The sequence below is a fragment of the Schistocerca cancellata genome, chromosome 1 (genome assembly GCF_023864275.1).
Source record: "Schistocerca cancellata isolate TAMUIC-IGC-003103 chromosome 1, iqSchCanc2.1, whole genome shotgun sequence".
Lineage (NCBI taxonomy): Eukaryota > Metazoa > Arthropoda > Insecta > Orthoptera > Acrididae > Schistocerca > Schistocerca cancellata.
The window spans coordinates 823,563,233-823,583,237 of record NC_064626.1 but is presented as its reverse complement, the minus strand read 5'-3'; the positions used below and the strand labels follow the sequence as shown (position 1 = coordinate 823,583,237).

Here is a 20,005-nt window from a genome sequence, read left to right as displayed (position 1 = left end):
GACCCGGCACAAACCTGAATTGTGAACTATCAAGTGATTACAGTGCACCCGTATTTTCCGTGTAGCAAAGAGTGTGTTGTAACATAGCAGGTGTAGTGAAAAGCTCTCTTGGAAGTATCAAATTCACGATCTTGAGAAGAAAATAAATGCTGCAGTCATTACAACATAAAAAAACACCCAGTGTCTCTGTCATTGAAACACGAACGATTGTTTATTTTGCATATTTTCGCTCTGCTGTAGCCTATAGTGTCATTTTTTGGGACAACACAGGTATTCACGAAACATATTCTTAGTCCAGAAAAGGACATTCAATATGAGGTACAGTGTTTATTCGCAAAGATCGTTGGTTAAGCTTCTCGCAGTTGAGGGGTTTGCTGCAGAAACGGTATAACTCACAAATACCCATTTTTTATATTTTTGTGTTTTTTGTTACTTCATTACATTGTTTTTATAGGCTATCATTTTTGTACTTCTTTCAGGTGCAATTCAGAAGTAAAACATTAATGGTGTAACTTGTGGACAACTATTTTGAAATTAATTGAGTGCAAATTTGGTGTAACCCATTACGGATTCTGGTTCTAATGAAGAATATGTTCCACCCGCTTCTTCATACAAAGATGATTCTGATTATGAAACCCCCAAAAGGAAGCTTAAAAAGAGAAATGTGAAAAGACAAACCAATGCTGAAACAGCAAGACTACAAGCATCTGCTGTGTCAGCACCTATAAATGAGCCACAAAGTAAAAGAGGTGACCCTACTCTCACAGGCCCTAGAAATATGGACAAATGACAAGTATGGTACAACTAAAACAACGGTTACTGTCTTTGAAGGAGAGGAAGTTCCTAATCTGGATGCGAATGGAAACTTTATTGATGTTGAAGATGATCCTCCTGCCATTCAATAAAAGGGTAGGAAGAGATCAAGGAATGCTGATTTGTGGAAACGAAATGTAAAGAAGATGGAAAGTGTTACTGGCAAGTAGAAGAAGTTTAGTTTCTATCATTGCAATTTTCCTAAAAACTGTGAGGTTAATATTCCTGAAGAAGGCAGGCAGTGCAATTTTAAAGGTTCTATTCCCTTGGTAAAGAAGGTGAATTAGCTCAAAAAAATTTTATCTGTGAATTGGTGTAACAAACAATGAAGCGCTCATATACTACATAGTACAACAGAATCACGTCGTTCATTCACTCGTACACACACCTTACAGAAACAGAATGGTACTAATGTTAGTGTGTGCAGACTTGCTTTCCAAAACACCTTTCAAATTTAATCTGGTTGGATAGATCGTGCTATTACTTCTTACAAACAAAAAGGAGAACTCGCTTCAGATAATTGTGGTAAATGTGAACTTACAAACAAACAAAAAAAAAAAGAAAAGAAAAGAAAAGAAAGACTCCTACAGAAATCAAACGTCAAGTTGAAGAACACATAGAATCATTCCCAAGGTACCATTCACACTATCCTAGAAAGGACAGTCCAAATCCAGAACACCTTAATCCCGACCTGAAAATTACTAAAATGCATCGTTTGTATTTGGATTGGTGTAAAGAACGAGAGGAATCTCTTTATCGTCAGGTATTTACTTCAGATTTCAATTTTTCATTCCATCCACCACATTCTGATACGAGTAAAAGCTGTGAAATTAAGAAAACAGAAATGGAAACTTCAACTGATGAAAATGAAAACAGAATGTTGGAACTGTCATATCCAACTACACCTTTGTAGGGCTGAACTGGCGAGGTCCCAAATGAAGGAAGATATAGAATTCGCCAGATCTGATCCTGAGATGTGTGTGTGTTTGTTACAGCGTTTGACTTGCAGAGTGTTCTTTCATTGCCTAAACTTTCAGTTTCTGAGATATACTATCTACGGCAGTTCATCTGCTTCAATTCCTGTAATCAACAATATAGTGAAAGACAAAGCTTCCATGTATTTCTGGAGAGAGGCACAAGCAGGTAGAGGATCGCAAGAATTTGCTTCATGTATTTTGAATTATGTGAAAAATCTTCCTTTGTATGTAAAGAAAATTGATCTGCTATAGTGATACCTGTGGGGGACAAAATCGAAATTTCAATCTGTCTCTTATGTTGCTGTACATTGTCACGAATCCAGAGATTAGCGTTGAGACAATTGAGCTGAAATTTTTTGCATCAGGACACTCTTTCATGGCTATGACCAAGATTTGTCATGTAGAGATACTGAGATGAAGGAAGAACAATGTATTTTTTATGCTGAAAGTTTTATTAGAATTATTGGGGTGGCAAAGAAGAAAGGAAACAAATTTCAAGTCACTCATCTACAAGAAGATGAGTCTAAAAGCATTAAGCCTTTGAAAGATATGACTATTAAGAAGAAAATATGTGTAGACAGTGACAAAATCAACTGCCTGAAGATACAGCGGCTGAAATTTCACAAGGATAAACCTTCTGAAATCGATTTATCTGAAACAGTAAATCGGGATATGCCATACAGGTCCATGAATTACAAGAAAACCAGAAAAAAATACGTACTGTTTATTTCCATCACTTTTCTTAAAAATATGATAATGTAGGTTACTTCATTCTGGCAGTAAACACATATTTTCTTCGCAGAGAGCAACAATGAAGTATAAAAGTACAAAAATTTGGAATACACCAATAAAGTTTCAATTTCTTCTTGGAGGTGATATGGTATAACCCACAATTATGGCACTGAAAATGATCTTTTTAAGTTCATGTAGAGAGCAAATATTTACATTTAATAATATCACTCCAAACACAAAGAACAATTTTTGTAGCAGTAATAGTTAATTTATACGGTTTCTTTAACTTTCACTCTTTTTTTCTAAAAACAGGAAACTTGTGGGTTGCACCATTTCTACAGCAGAACCTTCAATTCTAACTCTACCATTTCCGCACATATTGTCCCTCGTAGCTTTTGTGAAAATTAACACGGCTTCAGTCTAAAAAAAATGCCACATTTACTCAGTGAATTGTAGAAGGAAAGCGATTTGCCTTTGGAAAGCATTTATGTAACTACTGTACTGAAAAGTTTGCACTAGTCAGCAGTTTCGTTTTCGGTGAGTGATAAACGCCAGGTGTTCGTATTTAAATTGGAAGGTTTCTTTGTAGCACGTTCCTTTTATTCTGTGCAAGAGTTATTCGAAGTACTTTAAAGCCTTGCTTTGTACGTGTTATCTATTGTCTACATCATTGTAAATATTTTTTGTCTTTGTAAAGCCTTTGTTGAAGTTTGCTTTTTTTGTCTTTAATCTTATCAGCTTTATGTGAATTATGATATGACTTTTTCCTTTGAAAAGTGATATGATCCCACAGATCGTTATGATCAATTGTGTGAAAGACGCTTAGGACAAAATACATCTGTTTCAATATTAGTTTGGAAAAAGACTGGCTATTTTGTCGAAAATTAACGAAATATGTCAACTTTCCAAACAGACGAATCATATCATGATCATTTCAAAGCTTAGTGCCAACACACACAGCAGCAAACCAAGGAAAGTCGTGAAAAACTAGAATACTTGTTTGGAGAAATGTTTTCAGATAGCCCATACACAAACATCAAAAAAAGATTTGCATCACCTCGGTTCCGAGTGTTCCGGAACCTGTACAGTAATTGGAATAGAGATCAACATAAACTCATTTCCGCCCTTTCTATTGCTCATGAAAAACACACATTGCATGTTGTACACCACACACCGAGACCTTCAGAGGTGGTGGTCCAGATTGCTGAACACAGCGGTACGTCTAATATCCAGCAGCACGTCCTCTTGCATTGATGCATGCCTGTACTCGCCGTGGCATACTATCCACAAGTTCATCAAGGCACTGTTGGCCCAGATTGTCCCACTCTTCAACGGCGAATCGGCGTAGGTCCCTCAGAGTGTTTTGTGGGTCATGTCGTCCCTTAAACAGCCCTTTTCAGTCTATCCCAGGCATGTTCGATAGGGTTCATGTCTGGAGAACATTCTGGCCAGAATGTTCTCCAGACCGAGCGATGTTGTTATCCTGAAGGAAGTCATTCACAAGCTGTGCACGATGGGGCGCGAATTATCGTTCATAAAGACGACTGCCTCGCCAATATGCTGCCGATATGGTTGCACTATCGGTCGGAGGATGGCATTCACGTATCGTACAGCCGTTACGGCGCCTTCCATGACTACCAGAGGCGTATGCCGGCCCCACATAATGCCACCCCAAAACAGCAGGGAACCTCCTCCACCTTGCTGCACTCGCTGGACAGTGTGTCTAAGCCGTTCAGCCTGACCGAGTTGTCTCCAAATACGTCTCCGACGATTGTCTGCTTGAAGGCAAATGTGACACTCATCGGTGAAGAGAACGTTATGGTAATCCTGAGCGGTCCATTCGGCGTGTTGTTGGGCCTATCTGTACTGCGCTGCACGGTGTCGTGGTTGCAAAGATGGACCTCGTCATGGACGTCGGGAGAGAAGTTGCGCATCATGTAGCCTACTGAGCACAGTTTGAGCCGTAACACGACGTCCTGTAGCTGCACGAAAAGCATTATTCAACATGGTGGCGTTGCTGTCGGGGTTCCTCCGAGCCATAACCCGTAGGTAGCGGTCATCCACTGCATTAGGAGCCTTTGGGCGACCTGAGCGAGGCATGTCATATCTCCTCCATGTCCGAACAACATCGCTTTGGTTCACTCCGAGACGCCTAGACACATCCCTTGCTTAGAGCCCTTCCTGGCAAAAGCAACAATGTGGACGCGATCGAACCGCGGTACTGACCGTCTAGGCATGGTTGAACTACAGACGACACGAGCCGTGTACCTCCTTCCTGGTGGAATGACTGGAACTGATCGACTGTCGGACCCCATCCGTCTAATGCTCTTGCATGGTTTTATACATCTTTGGGCGTCTTTAGTGTTATCTCTGAACAGTCAAAGGGAGTGTGTCTGTGATACAATATGCACAGTGAACGTCTGTGTTGAGGAGTTCTGGTAACCGGGGTGATGCAAAACTTCTTTTGATGTGTGTATTATCCTCGACATAGTCTATCAGGCCTTTGATATTGATTTTAATGAGTCATCACATGGAAAAAGTCCAGTTTCATAAGGTGCTACTTAGTGAAATCCTCTGCTTTCGACGTTTCTCAGCTTGTGGCGATAGTATAAAATTGATAAGTCGTCTAACGCTTTGTCAAGGCTTGTATTTTATGAAGGAACCCATTTTTTAACCTGAATTTTATAATACCGGGATGCATAAGTACAGAAACATTCACCTGTTTGATGAATAGTCGTCGCATCTCTGTCTCTAGAATCTTTCTATGTGTGGAGAAGCCTACAATCAATGGATTAACATATGTTCTGGGCTGGACAGTGTTTTGTCAGTTAGGACGCTCAAACAATTTCTGCTCCTTGTCAGGACAAACGGGGTTCACTTCTACGACCTGCTAACCGCTTTAGATTTTGTGTTATATAACTATATGAATACAACCAGGTGACTATTATTCAATAAACAGGGTACGCCCGATGTGTTTCCCCATCCTTGTCAATCTAAGCCAATGCTCCCTCTCTAATAACCTCGATAGCGAAGTGTCATTAAGTTGCAACTTTACTTCTTTGTCGAGAGACGGGTAGCTACTGAGAATCGCTGTAAACGCTACTATGTACCCTAAACTACACTCAAAAGTGTTTTTTCTCTTCTCTTGTTTCTCCCGTATCTTTTTATGTTTATGTTTCGGTACCGCTCTGCGAAGCAACTTCCGCAGATGCGCTACATATATACGACAAGGGCTGGTGACGAAATCAGTGGATGGAAGTATATTACAAACTTGGTGTGTAAATAATGCAGAGCTTCAATAAAAACGAATATACTGTATCTCAGCCACCACAGTTCCGTCTAAATAGAATTTAGAGAACTATCGACGTTAAATCAATTGAAGTAAAAACTAACTCGAACTGCTCAAGCAAATCGGCGATGGTTTTGTTTAGGGAGTTATGTTCGCATTTGTCTTGAAATTACAAAGGAAACTTAAGGAAAACTTTTCTTGAGAGGTTCGTTTAGTAATATGAGAAGCGTCCCACAGAATTTCATTCAACTTTAGCGGTAGGCGCTACGAGGAAGGTGTGTCCGCCGCTCGTGGTCTCGCGGTAGCGTTCTCGCTTCCCGGGCACGGGGTCCCGGGTTCGATTCCCGGCGGGGTCAGGGATTTTCACCTGCCTCGAGATGACTGGATGTTTGTGTTGTCCTCATCATTTCATCATCATCCCGGAAAGAGTTGAAATTGGACTGAGCAAAGGTTGGGAAATTGTACGGGCGCTGATAACCACGCAGTTGAGCGCCCCACAAACCAAACATCATCATCATCACGAGGAAGGTGTTGTGCGTCATAAACTGGATTCTTGTTAAAATTCCAAGAAGAGTCAAATAGCACAGTACTTCCTTCCACATATAGCTTGCGAAATTATAAAGGCGAAAAAATCTGAGATATTGGAGCTCAGATGGAGGTTTAGTGACATTCAGGGAAGTCGCACACAAAGTACGCTCCGTCACACACAGTATGCAGATTGCGGATGCAGAACCATTTTGGCCGAATACCGATTTGAATCCCACTCCTCCTGAACAAGCTCTACCTTCTTAACCAAAGCGCCACTTCTTTACATCGCAGTTTCTCATCTGGTTTTGTATCATTTCGTGCGCTCATGGTTGTCGGGCGGTACGTCGGGTACAGCCAGGTTGGTATCGCAACACTGTCTGGGATGCCTCCAGAAACGTCTTCGACCTGGACTGAAGTAAAATATCCTCTTGTGATGAGTCCGGCTTCGATCAGAGCCCCGATGACTAGCAAAATAAAAGATACACAGCAACTTAATTTTTTGAACGAGTTGTTAGACAGAATGAATGAAAAAGTATTTTTTAGTTACGAATAACCGTTCTTCTGCTGAAATGCATTTTCTGAAGTTGGACTGCTTATCACTGTTACCATGTATCATCTTACGTGTGTGACAGAACGTTTCTTTCTACGTTGTCGCATATTCGAGAAATCTGTCTGGTTGTTCCAATAGTTTAAGAAAGGGCGTATGGTATTAGCCACGTTCTTCTCGAGACAGATATAGCTCCTTCACATGCATTCCCCGCCATTTTAATAGCAAATGGTGCAGTGCAGGACTCGTATCTAAGCAGAGAAGTGTCGTGACATCCATTCCGCCAAAATCTGACGGAGGAGACATAATGTATTTTGACCAAGCAGTCTACCGTTGTTGCCAGGTGACTTCTGGCGACAGTCGTCAGTGCCACTGTAACTGCAGTCTTGATCGAACTCTACTATTTGCATCACCTACAGTTCAGCGTAGTATCGCCTTGCTTTTGTACTTATGCGCCTAACCATTATGACCATCTTCTTATTAGTGTGGTGGTCCACCTTTGGAACGTAGTACAGTAGCGATTGTGTTTGACATGCATTTGGTAAGGTCTTGATAGTTTTCTGGAGGTATGTGACACCAAATGTCTACGAGTAGGTCAGCAAATTCCCATAAGTTGAGGGGCGAGCATTTGTGGGCACGGAGCAGTTGTCCGGTAGCTCCCCACGTGGGTTCCATCGGGTTCAGATCAGGCGAATTTTGGGGTCAAGGAAACTCGAGTACACTAACATGCAAATCTAATTACTATAGCGCGATTCTGGCCTGGGGGCACCAGCAGTTATGCTGCTGGAAGATGACGTGACCATCAGGGAAGACATCAAGTGTGTAGGGACGCTGGTAGCGCGCAAAGACGTTCACTTAGTCCACAGCTGCCACGAGGCCTTGTACTACTATAATCTCCATGGAAGCTCGGGTGAATTACCCCCCACAAGATATTACTACCCCCATCGACCTGCGCCGGCCGGGGTGGCCGAGCGGTTCTAGGCGCTACAGTCTGGAACCGTGCGACCGCTACGGTCGCAGGTTCGAATCCTGCCTCGGGCATGGATGTGTGTGATGTCCTTAGATTAGTTAGGTTTAAGTAGTTCTAAGTTCTAGGGGACTGATGACCACTGCAGTTAAGTCCCATGGTGCTCAGAGCCATTTGAACCCATCGACCTGCGTCCGTGGCGCGGTGCATATTTCTAGCAAACGTTCGCCTAGATGACGTTTCCGGGGTACACGTAGGGGTCGTCTGCTGCGAATCCACATGTTGAACAATATTCGCTCAACTGTGTGCTCCGTAGAACTTGTGCCCCCATCAGCATTGCACTCGTCGTTAGATTTGCCACCTATCGCTGCCTACCGTACTTTACACAGCGACCAAGCATCCGATTCTGACGTTCTGTGATGAGACGTGGACGTCCAACAGCTCGTCGCCTTCTCGTGGTTTCCCCGTCCTTCAACCACTTTCCAGAGATGCTCACGCGAACAGCCGGACAGCTTTGTCGGTTCCGAAATGCTTGTTCTGACCTTAACAATATACCTTTTGTCAAAGTCGCTTATGCCAGTGGATTTTGTGGCCGTTCGTGTCTGATCCGCCTTTATACTTTCTTTACCGCGTCACGATCTCGCAACGCCACCAAACGACGTCAAATCTCGCAGTGGACAGTGGCCGTAATTTATTCGCTTACTTTCTATGGCATGACCGGTTCCAGAAAAGACTCATTATCATGCTGCTCAAATTATTTTTAAATTTCGTTCTGTGCACAGTCTTATATTTCTGCGTATTAAAAAACTTTCTTGCAAATATTTGTGCACGACTGACATTTGGGAAAACTGTGAATGTGAAATAGGTCACCTGAAATCGTCTAAAATATTTTTAAGACACAGCAAACGACGATAGTCATCTCTACAGAAACGGCGTTCTTTGCGTGAACTGAATTTCGTTTCTTTTGCTGTGCTATGTACGCTATATTTGCAGTTGCGCATTACTCGCGCTCTCAATGAAGACCAAGGACCGTTACCCTTAGCTCATCAGACACAAAGCACAAATAGCGAAGACTGTCTTCCAGATATTAGAGAGTAAGCAAGAAGAGTAAGTTCTGTATGTTTAAGTAGTCCACTCAAGGAGGTGGCCAGAAAAATAATAAAAATAAGGAGGTGGAAGAGGAGGAGGAGAAGAAGAAGAAGAAGAAGAGAGTGACCAGCTACAGGAGGCGTGTCGCAGTATCCTCTGCCACCACCAGTGACCCTGAGTGCCACCGTTTCTGTGTGTCGGTGTAATCTGTCAACGATTATGTACGACGAGGAGCTGCAACAAATGTAACACGCATTGCACAGTGAAAAGAACTTCGTGCGCACGTGTGCCACAAACGGAATTTGCCTTCTGAACGGCGGTTTCAAGAAATCCCAGTCCGTTAGTGGTCCTGAGTATTTTAATCTAATGAGCAATGTTTTTTCCTGTAAGGAAATACTTGTAAGCGAGTTTAATGAACACCCCACCCAAATTGCTTCTGTGTGCGTGAACAACTCCCGTGCTGGGGAAAGTTATTCAGTATTCATCACAAGAAGTTGCCACTCCAGTCGAAAACCTGGCTATATATCAGACACCAACGTTATTTTTTTTGTTTTTTTTTTTCTAGGTGTAAGTCCAGATTGCACTACAGTAACAGCTTGTAGGGAAGGAGGAAACACAGAATAAAACCTGATCCCTATCGTGAAGCAGTGTGTTCTGCGGGTCTGGATACAGCGGCTGGGCTGGTTCGACATTCCGACGCCGTCTTGGAAACTGTTCAGGATGCGAGCAAGCCGGTGGGGTCAGCGACTGTCAGGGCGTCGCTTCCAGCTGCCCTCTATGGGAACGTGCGGCGTCTCGTCGCGTTGTGCATTCAGCACGGCAGCGTCTCCGCGGCGGAAATGGTAGGCGCGCGCTTACACACTGGCTCCGGGCGGTCACCGGGTTTTGACCGCGCCGCTTCCCTGTGCGCCTCGTTCCACGCCCAATCGCCTGGCCTAGCACAGATACGGCGTTACTATAAACTAAACTGTGGCAGGCGCCAACTCGGTCTGCGTAATAGCACAGTTTAAATTCTATTTTTGCATTACAAACGTTAGTAAAATATCTAGAGACGTGGATAGTCTCAAAAGAAATACAAACGGAGCCAAAATTCATGAGTGAAACGACGTATGTTACAATATCTCCGTCAAGAAACGCTCGCTAAATTCCATATAATGGCAGCTTATCTCAATGAAAGCAAGATGCCAAATACGTTAGCCGAGAGGAATGAAATGACAACAAAGGAAGAAAAAAAATAGAAAGCAAGAAGGTATAAACACCGTATTTCATACATAAGAAGTACGTATTTGTGTTGCTGACTGTTCTTATGACTGGCACTTTCTTTCACACAGCAGTTTTGCACAAATTACGAAGATTTGCTTTGCACTTTAATCGACTTTGCAGCTCACGAATATTTGTTTAATATAGTTACTTTTTGTGATTCTTCGGATTTCTCCGGCGATCTGTTGACATCTTAAGGTGTCGGATGTTCTGCCAGATATCGTAATTACTTCGTCTTCAAAAAACAACTGTGTTGAAAAACTGTGACTTCTGTGGTTCTGATGTAGCAAAAACTGCGAAATTGGTTTCTTTTGATTCGAGAAACACTTTTATGTTCGTGTCGTTTTAAAATCAACTAATCACGCTTGTGTTGTAGTTTTCTGTTCAGCTTCAGTTGTGGAGGCTTATCTGGTACGTTAAATAATGTAAATAATTCAATGCCACTTTCCTGTTTTATCCATTCGTGGACTGGCTTCTTTCGAAGTGTAATGAACAAAACATCACGTTATTGCGTATATAAATATGACGTCTTTCTATAACTCGTCTATTACTTGATCGTGACACTCACTGCCGCGAAAGTTGTTATCGTCTGCCAATTATTTTTAGCCGGCCGCTGTGGCCGTGCGTTTCTAGGCGCTACAATCCGGAACCGCAGGACTGCTACGGTCGCAGGTTCGAATCCTGCCTCGGGCATGGATGTGTGTGATGTCCTTAGGTTAGTTAGGTTTAAGTAGTTCTAAGTTCTAGGGGACTGATGACCTAAGATGTTAAGTCCCATAGTGCTCAGAGCCATTTGAACCATTTTTTGAACCAATTATTTTTCAGTAAATGTTTGTAGACTACAAGAAAATTGTAACTGAAAAGTCCTGCGATTTGTTGTTTCATACATCCCGTAGTCCTTCGAAAGCCTATAGAATGTCAATATCTGTGTTTTTTTCCGCTATTGCCACAATTTTTTGCTCTGCCTACGCTCCCTTTCGTACAAATCATGTTAGAAACCACTGTAAAGGGTATCACATTCTACGGTGAAACTTACTGCCCACTTGCCGCCCTGTTGTCGTAGTTTATACCAAAAATGAACAGCAGAAGCATATGTGTTACACTACGGTAAGAGTTTTGTTCATACGGCTTTTTAATGTCGCCATGTTATATGTGTTGCATTCAAGTCGATAATCCGGAATACCATGCAGTCAAAAAGGTTTTGATTGGTTATCGCCAACTCTCATTTTCCATGACCATACCGCACCCACCTCGTACTTTACTCCAGAAGACAGGAATGAATCGCATGGAATGTCCTGTGGAACGTGCTGAAACGAATGCAACTAAGCATGCTTGTTACCAGTTGAAATATGCAGGGCGTCGTTGCAGGAACCATCTTTAGCCACTGAATGACCTCAGGAGGGTGGGACGGTCTTGTGCAACAATAACTCGACAATCTTGTGGACGTCGTGCCCGTTACCCAACACCAATTTTGAATTCAAAGATGTGCACATTCGTACACAGTGCCTTTATTTTGGTTACTGTTTCGTTTCTATTTCGCTGTAAAGGTATTTTTTTGGTTTCATAAGACTGAGTGGTTAAATTCAAACGCGGCAATATGTATGCCCAAGATAGTACACGTGAAGGACGTCCTGAAACTTCAGACATATGGTAAGACACTGAAAAAGTGCGTATGTGTTGGACGAGATGCAATTGAAAGTTTATGTTGTACAGAGGGGTGCAGAAAAATGTAGACACACTTTGATAGATAATATCTTTGGGAAAAAATGATGTAACGTTGCAACATTGCGCGGGAGCGTAGTCCACTGTTTTCTCAGCAGATCTTAACGCGCGTTTTCCAACAGATAACAGCGCAACATTGAATCAAGTAAGATCGTCGTCTGAGCAAGGTAAGGCAGCGTTGAAGTGGTGTTGGAAGTACGAAAACATGATGGAGATACAACGGCAATGGCGTACTGTGTACGGAAAGCAGCCACTAACACGAACGACAATTTATCGTATTCGGGATAAATTTGAAGCCGACTGTACTGTTCAGGATGTGTATGAGAGAAGGTATGCCCGACCAAAAACATCAACAAATTCAGCTTCCAGTGCCGCTGTGTTCCAACACTTTACTACATCATTTCAAACATCTGTGAAGTAGGGTGAACATAAAAGCGGAGTAATCCGATGAAGCGTACAACAAATTCTGAAGGCTGCAAAGTGGGAAGTGTTCAGTCCAAGATCGCTGCACGCTATGAACGAGGACGATGCGGAACGAAGGATGGAGTACTCGAGTGGATTGAAGGCATGCTTCGTGGGGATGAACGGTTTTCAGGGTTGGTTATCTGGTCTGACAAGACGCAGTTCAAACTGAGCGGTATTGTAAACCGCCGCAAACGTGTGCACTGGGCTCCTGAAAATCCTCAGTTTCACGTGGACAAACATGTTAATCTACCGGGTGTTAATGTGTAGTGTTATCTGTCATCGCGTGGTTGGATTGGCCCATTCTTCTTCGTAGGTACCGTAACTGGTGCAGCTGCAAAAATCGATTTTACCTGCCATCCGAGAGGTGTTTGAAACTGAAAGATTTTACTTACAACAAGAGATGTCAGAGCCTACTTGGAGGAAAATCTACCTGGACGATGGATAGGTCGAAGAGGAGCTGTTGAGTACGCACCAGGGTCTCCAAACCTTACACCTCTTCGATCCTATTTGTGGGGGACCTTGAAAAGTGAAGTTCCATCAACAGAAGCAGAGTGTCTACATTTTTCTGGACCTCTCTGTATTTTAAGCCACGTTATTTGCGATGAATCAACTGACCATTGCCGCATTGGTTGAATACTGCGCAACAGCAAAGGCTAAAGTAAATTTCTCAGCAGTATTTGCTTCGTTTTAAATAGAATCCACCTGAACTTGTGCGTCTACGTACGCTATCTGATCACAGGTATTGGGAAACTCCTATGTATTGCGGAAGTGACCACTACATGGCCGCGCGGGGTAGTCGCGCTGTCTAGGGCGTCTTTTCACGGTCCGAGCGGCTCCCCCCGTCGGAGGTTCGAGTCCTACCTCGGGCGTGGGTGTGTGTGTTGTCCATAGCGTAACTTACATTAAGTAGTGTGTAAGCTTAGGGACCGATAACCTAAGCATATGGTCCCATAAGATCTTACCACAAATTTACCCCTAAATGCCACAAAAGATGGACCCTTCGATATACAAGGAGACGGGGAGTTTTGTGTTGACAGTAGAGAAGCACTAACAGCAGAATGGGTCAGTCACGTGAGCTCTGTGACTTCGAATGTGCTCTAGTCACTGGATGTCACCAATCCATCAGGAACATTTCAGTCATTCTAAACCTGCCTAAGCTGACTGTGGGCGATGTGACTGTGATGTGGAAATGCTAAACCAAAACCAGACAGGCCTCCTGGAGTGACGGGCAGGGACTGTCGAGCACTGCGGCTGATGGTTATAAAAAAATCCCATCAAGCCAGCGAAAGGACTCACTCGTGATTTCCAAAGCGCTACCATCAGATCAGCTGTGCGCACGCATTAAAAAGAACGAGGTTCAATGGTCGAACAATTCCTCATAAGTCACACGTTTCTACAGTCAGTGCTAAGCGAAGTCTCAGATGGTGGAAAGAGCGACGCCACTGGGCGGTGTATGACTAGAAACGAGTGATTTGGAATGATAAATCACGCTGTACCCTGTGATAGCCCTATGGAAGGGTTTGGATTTCGCGAATGCCTGTAAAACGTAACTGCCGCAATGTGTAGTACAAATTGCAAGGTACGGTGTAAGTGGTGTTGCGGTATGAGGATGTTTTTCGTGGTTAGGGTGTGGTCTTCTTATTGTGCTGATGAGGTACTTGGCCTTCCTGGAATCTGGATACAGGCCCTTTGTTCGTTACTGAATTATGTCGAATTTCTAGCAGGCATTGTCTGTAACTCCACACTAAATTGCAGGTTTAACATTGCCGACCGCAATGAAACATACTGCCGCGTTAGCAGTCACTGTATCTTAGGCTTTCTTGGTTTTTACTCTGTTCATGGAAAATTATATTGATTCTTTGGTGTGGGTGGGGTTTCGGTGATGATCTGTAGTCCAGATGGATATGAGCCTTTACAGAACCATGCCGAAATAATGTCTTCAGCCTCTTTCTGTAGTCCCCTCTTTCAGCACTTCCTGAGCCGGAGAAAGGAACCTGTCTGCCACCATGACGTACGGATTCCATCACTGATTCCAAACACGTAAACACGGTAGCAGAACAGTACCAGTCACCTGATTCCAATTCTCGTTAACGACGCCATCTCTCATTAATGAACAACGGAATCATAACAGTAGGTTACCGTTTGTCTCTGGAAAAAGAAAACACACGATGGCTTGCTGATTCTGCATTCAGTTTTAGAAGACATAGCTATTGTAGTCGTGCTATATTGTAGTTATACTTAACTCAAAACACACCACTCTGAAAAAAATACCGTTTTCTGCAATAGAAGAAAGGGAAAAATGTTGAAATTTCAAGGTCGAAGAAATGTGCTCTACAGGACTGAGATCTTCTCAAAGTCTATGGATGCAGTGCAGCACCACATGCAGTCACAGAGCTACGAATCCAGCATTCCAGCTGGCATGCTGCGCAACAGTGTGATAAATGCAGTCCTAGGCTGCTAAAAGTTGATGCTACGGGCTAATTTGAGGGTGGTGTCTTACGCTTTCTCACGTGCATCTAGTCGTATATTGGCCCTGCGTTAAACTTCACCAAACAAACCAAAAAAATGTAACTCTAAAAACACATTTTCTTCAACTTCATTTATGCCAGTCGGCATTAAGAAATAGAAATCATGAAACTAATATAGTAAATCCATTAATGTGAAAAAATGTGAAGTTTTATAAGCAAACAAAATTTTCTAGATGATATCGAAGCTGAATACGCTTTTTAAAAAAGTTTATTTCCTGTTTCCACTTCAACTGGTATTAATGGGTCATTTTGATGGTATCTAGACGGGTTTTCTCAGTCAGTACGAGCTTTTTTCCTATTTCATATTTTTAATTTTCACTTTCAAGCTAATATTATGGGAGCATCAATAAACTATTTTTGTGAATATTTTCTAGCTTTATTTCATAACCACGTTCATACATTGGATTTAATTATATAAAGATATAATATCAGATCGCTTAGTAAAAAAGTGACGTCCATATTCATATCAATAAGATAAAAAGACGTACTTTGCATCTACTATTGAAATATGTTTACTCTTTACGTACGAAAGTAATACATCTATATTTTGAGACTAAGTAAGTTTTGTGCACTTCTTGTCAGATTTAGTTCTTGGGACACGACACGTTTTCAAACACACCAAATCAGAACCCAAACTGATACGTTTTGAATCTTGCTCCCTCCTCAAAAGACATCTGTGGATGCCCATATGGGCGCGGCAATGAACGCGTCCCGCGAATGCAAAACGGAATAAGGCCTCATTCAGCACAACCTGAGGTACCGTGGTTGCTAAAGCAGGCCACATACCTCGACTTCGTAGTCTCATTTCAGCTGAAAAACAGCGCTTTGCAGTCTAAACTGCAAGAATTTGGTGCTGTGTAGCACCCTTATGGACACGACACTGTTTCTGAAGCGGAACTGTCGAATTTTTCTAAATTCCCTTTGCAGACTTCAGACTGTGTAGAGTGTGTTTGACGTATAGGGATCTGAAAACGAACCCATGGCCAGACACGTTCGTAACAGTTTCCGGGCTGTAGGACCGCGCACGTGTCTCAGTATCCTGCGTCTGTCGAGTGAACGGACGATATTTTTGAAGCAAAGTACTTTAGTATTAATACTGATGTATTGTCTTCCAGTGACAGTCGACGTACTCCAACCGTGGTTATCACAAGGCAGTGTTACAACACAATTTGGTTGCAAATGTAATAATTGCCATTCATTCATGGAGCAGACACGGGAAAGGACAATGCATTGGCTTACATGCTTTCTCGCAGCATGGGAACCATTCCATTCGTCTCCGTACGAGGATTTCCGTTCAGACCAGTATCTATCAGGCTCACTCTACACTAGTCTGTAATTGGAATTTAGAAACAAACTATATTTTGTGCTCACAACAGTGCAAGCGTGACAGAGCATTGGTAGAAACATTATTTAAAGGGAATGTGGCTCATTCTCTGATGCAACCCTTATTAACATTACAGAGACATTTCGGAGGTAGAATAATTTCATCGTGTCTCAAAATTATGGATATTTTCTTTCTTCCAAGTATCCGAACGAACATTTCTGTAGCTTCTTTTTACTCTTTGCTTGGATCTTACAAGTCATTTCGACCAAATAAAATTATGACTTCATCTCGAATGATTGTGACGTATGAGAAAGAAAAGGTCCGAAGGACAGCAAGACGTTTTGTCACGAGTTGACTTAGTAACTGCGAGAGAGTCACTGAGAGGTACAGCAAACTCAAGCAGCTCATGCTACAAGAAAGATGTTTTGCACTACGCAGAGATTTTATTTTAAAACTCCGAAAACGCATATTCCAAGAAGAGTCAAACAGTATACATAGTGTGTATTATAATTAATAGCGGAAACTAATAAGTGAGCAAGTATACTACAACAGAAGCAAAACCTTCCCAGTAAACAGTAAACTTGTCGCTTCAATCGAAACCTGAATCCGATAACGAGACCATTGTTAGATAATTGCGAATGTGTGACTATCAGCCGTCACTAATTTCATTATGAAATGGATCTCCTCCCCAACCTCTGCTTCGATTTCAGTCGAATTTGGCACAGAAACAGCAGGCCTCGTGAGTATCAGTATTGTGGAGTTTATGAGCTCCTAGCTCCAATAGGCAGCCAACAAGTCAGGGGCAAGAAACGGTTTCCTATGCCCTGTCATGTAGGCCATCTTGCATGACAGGTGCGTTGTGTTGGAGTAATATCGGACTGCTTCGCATGGCGGCCTATTTGTCAGGAACAAATAAATGATTTTCACGTCCATGAAGTGTAACTTAGCCTGCATAACAGGCGTATTGTGGCAGTAGTACCACCCTGCTTTATTGAACTGTATTGCAGGGGCTATACATGCCGATGAGCATGGCTGGGAACAGGTTGAAACTGATAGAGGAGGGGATGGATAGAGTGAGGGGGAGGAGGAAGTGGATAGAGAGAGAGGAGGAGGTGGAGATGCATGAGAACAGTGGAAGGTGCAGAAGGGTACTGGCAAGGTGGAGAAGGAAAGGGGGGGGGGAGATGGAGATGGAAAGAGAGAGGGGGAGGACAATATGGTCAAAGGGAGGAGAGAGGAAGATATAGTCAGACAAAGAGTGTGGAGGAAATGGACAGAGAGAGAGGGAGAGGTGGAGATGAAGAGACAGAGAGAGTGGAGAGAAGGGGACAGACACATGGAGGTGGGAGGAAATGAACAGGCAGAGGGAGGATGAGAGGGAAGCAGAGTGGTGGAGGAGGAGGTGTGTTCAACATATGTATCGAATGCATAGTGGGAGGAGCTGCAGGGAAAGGCCTAGCAGTTACCGTAATCATATTCTAAATGTATATTTCTTGATTACATCCCCATACACTTAGACTCAAAGATCACCTGTACCCTGCCTTAACAAGAAATACAGCGACCTACATGTTACGATTTACTGTACATTTCTCTCCATTAAAGGAGGTCTTCCATGTATCGTCTTCACATTTCCGTACACTACTGCGCTCATCTCTGGAGCGAAATACGAATCCTTACAAACACCCTCAGATCCTCTTGTAAAACCAGACAAGAGTATACATTTCGCTGCTCCAGTTCTTCGGCCTCTTATCAAAGAGAGTGCTGTACACTTTAGTACTGAGATGACCCCAGAGAGAGAGATCCAGAGGACTATGGTCAGGTGATCTCTCAGGCCATCCTGGACATATTGGAGCGCCGTCTTACATCAGGAGCAAAATGTGCCCCTGCCCTATCATGCATGTAGCACGCTCTCCAATGCTGTGAAGGACATGTGGATCACGGCGGAGGTTCGAGTCCTCCCTCGGCCATGGGTGTGTGTGTTTGTCCTTAGGATAATTTAGGTTAAGTAGTGTGTCAGCTTAGGGACTGATAACCTTAGCAGTTAAGTCTCAAAGGATTTCACACACATTTGAACATTTGACACGTGTATGAAATTTTAGCCCAATTATATGGGGGATAGTTGGGAAAGTTTACATTTCAAATACGTTTGTACACTTCGTACTGAAATCAGTGGGGGATAGTAACTACGCATTCCCAGTTATCTCCAAAACGCCTCATTAGCAAACGTTTGTTTGCTAGAAAGATTGGCTTCTGTTGATGTATGCTTTCATCCTCGTCAGTTTTTGGTATTAATCACGATACATTCTGTTTTACTCCATCCTACAGGTATCTCGCGAAATTATCGCGAAGGTAAAAGGAGAGAAATTCGTCCTCATACGGAGGCTTCCTGCGCTACATCCGAGAATGAAACAGAGAGAAGAGATATGATAGTGGTTCTTAAAATACCCTCCACCACATAATGTAGCCGCGCGGGATTAGCCGAGCGGTCTTAGGTGCTGCAGTCATGGACTGTGCGGCTAGTCCCGGCGGAGGTTCGAGTCCTCCCTCGGGCATGGGTGTGTGTGTTTGTCCTTAGGATAATCTAGGCTAAGTAGTGTATAAGCTTAGGGACTCATGACCTTAGCAGTTAAGTCCCATAAGATTTCGCACACATTTGAACACGTACCGTAAGATGGCTTGCGATGATGTAGACGAGAAGTACTTCACCTACAGTAGTAATGTGGCTCAGTGAGACATGCTACAGTACAAACAGAGAAAGCTGGTAAGTTGACTGCTGCACCGTTACCGGGCCACAGCTCTGGACAGAGGCGCGTGTATTCGGCGGTCTGGCGACCTACCTGCGCGGCGTCCGTCGCTTCTCTCGTGTCGTGCTGTGCTGTGCTGTGCTGTGCTCTGTTGTGGTGTCGACCCGTGGCCGTCCGCCGGTTCACTGAACCGGCCGGCAGCGTCGTCTGGCTGGCTGCCCAACAGCGCCCCCCCCCCCCCCCCTTTCCAGCCACCTGCCACCAGTCGTGGTGCTCCTGTTCGTCCGAAGCTCCGACTAGAAACGAGCGCGAAAAGCAGAAGCGTGCTTTTGCAGAGAGCAATGGTTTTTGGTGCTTCAGTCTGGAACCGCGCGACCACTACGGTCGCAGGTTCGAATCCTGCCTCGGGCATGGATGTGTGTGATGTCCTTAGGTTACTAAGATTTAAGTAGTTCTGAGTTCTAGGGGACTGATGACCTGAGAAGTTAAGTCCCATAGTGCTCAGAGCCATTTCAACCTGGACTCAGTCTGAAGGATAATGACGTCCGTTAACCTGCCCTCGCCTAGTCATTTTGAACCCTTTCTTTATCAGTGCTTACAGGAAACATCTTTTTCCGCAGGTATATTTCCGGATCAGATCGATTTTAACTACTCTGTTGTTGTTCGCTTTAAGCCTCATGCCAGTAGTCTTCACAACAGGTAGCGGAAACTCACTAGCAGAAGGCGGGAAACAATCGTTCCGATTGACGATTTGCTGCGATCGTATTTGGGATGAGAAACGACGATAAAAACAGCCCAAAATATGCGGGTTTTACACTTCCGTTTACAGTGAAATAATTTACACTTTTGTGACAATCCCTCCTGATCAAGTATAATATAAATTTTTCTTGCGTAGTAATTTCCAGTTAAGTGCGAAAAATCTTATGTTGCTTCAAAGAAACAGCAGATTTGAGTGGAAATTCCATAATTTACTACCTCGCTTTGCAAACCTATTGATATGGGTGCTTGAAATTTTGCTTT

At 43.3% G+C, this 20,005-nt stretch overlaps 1 protein-coding gene across 1 annotated transcript in view; it reads right to left on the bottom strand.

Moving 5' to 3' along the window:
* Nucleotides 1–19,156, bottom strand: part of LOC126162386 (uncharacterized) — a 113,383-nt gene extending 94,227 nt beyond the window's left edge. The window contains exon 1 of the mRNA XM_049918862.1: nt 19,079–19,156. The gene's annotated coding sequence lies outside the window, so the exon portion shown is untranslated. The remainder of the gene's footprint in view (nt 1–19,078) is intronic.
* Nucleotides 19,157–20,005: the final 849 nt, after the last annotated feature.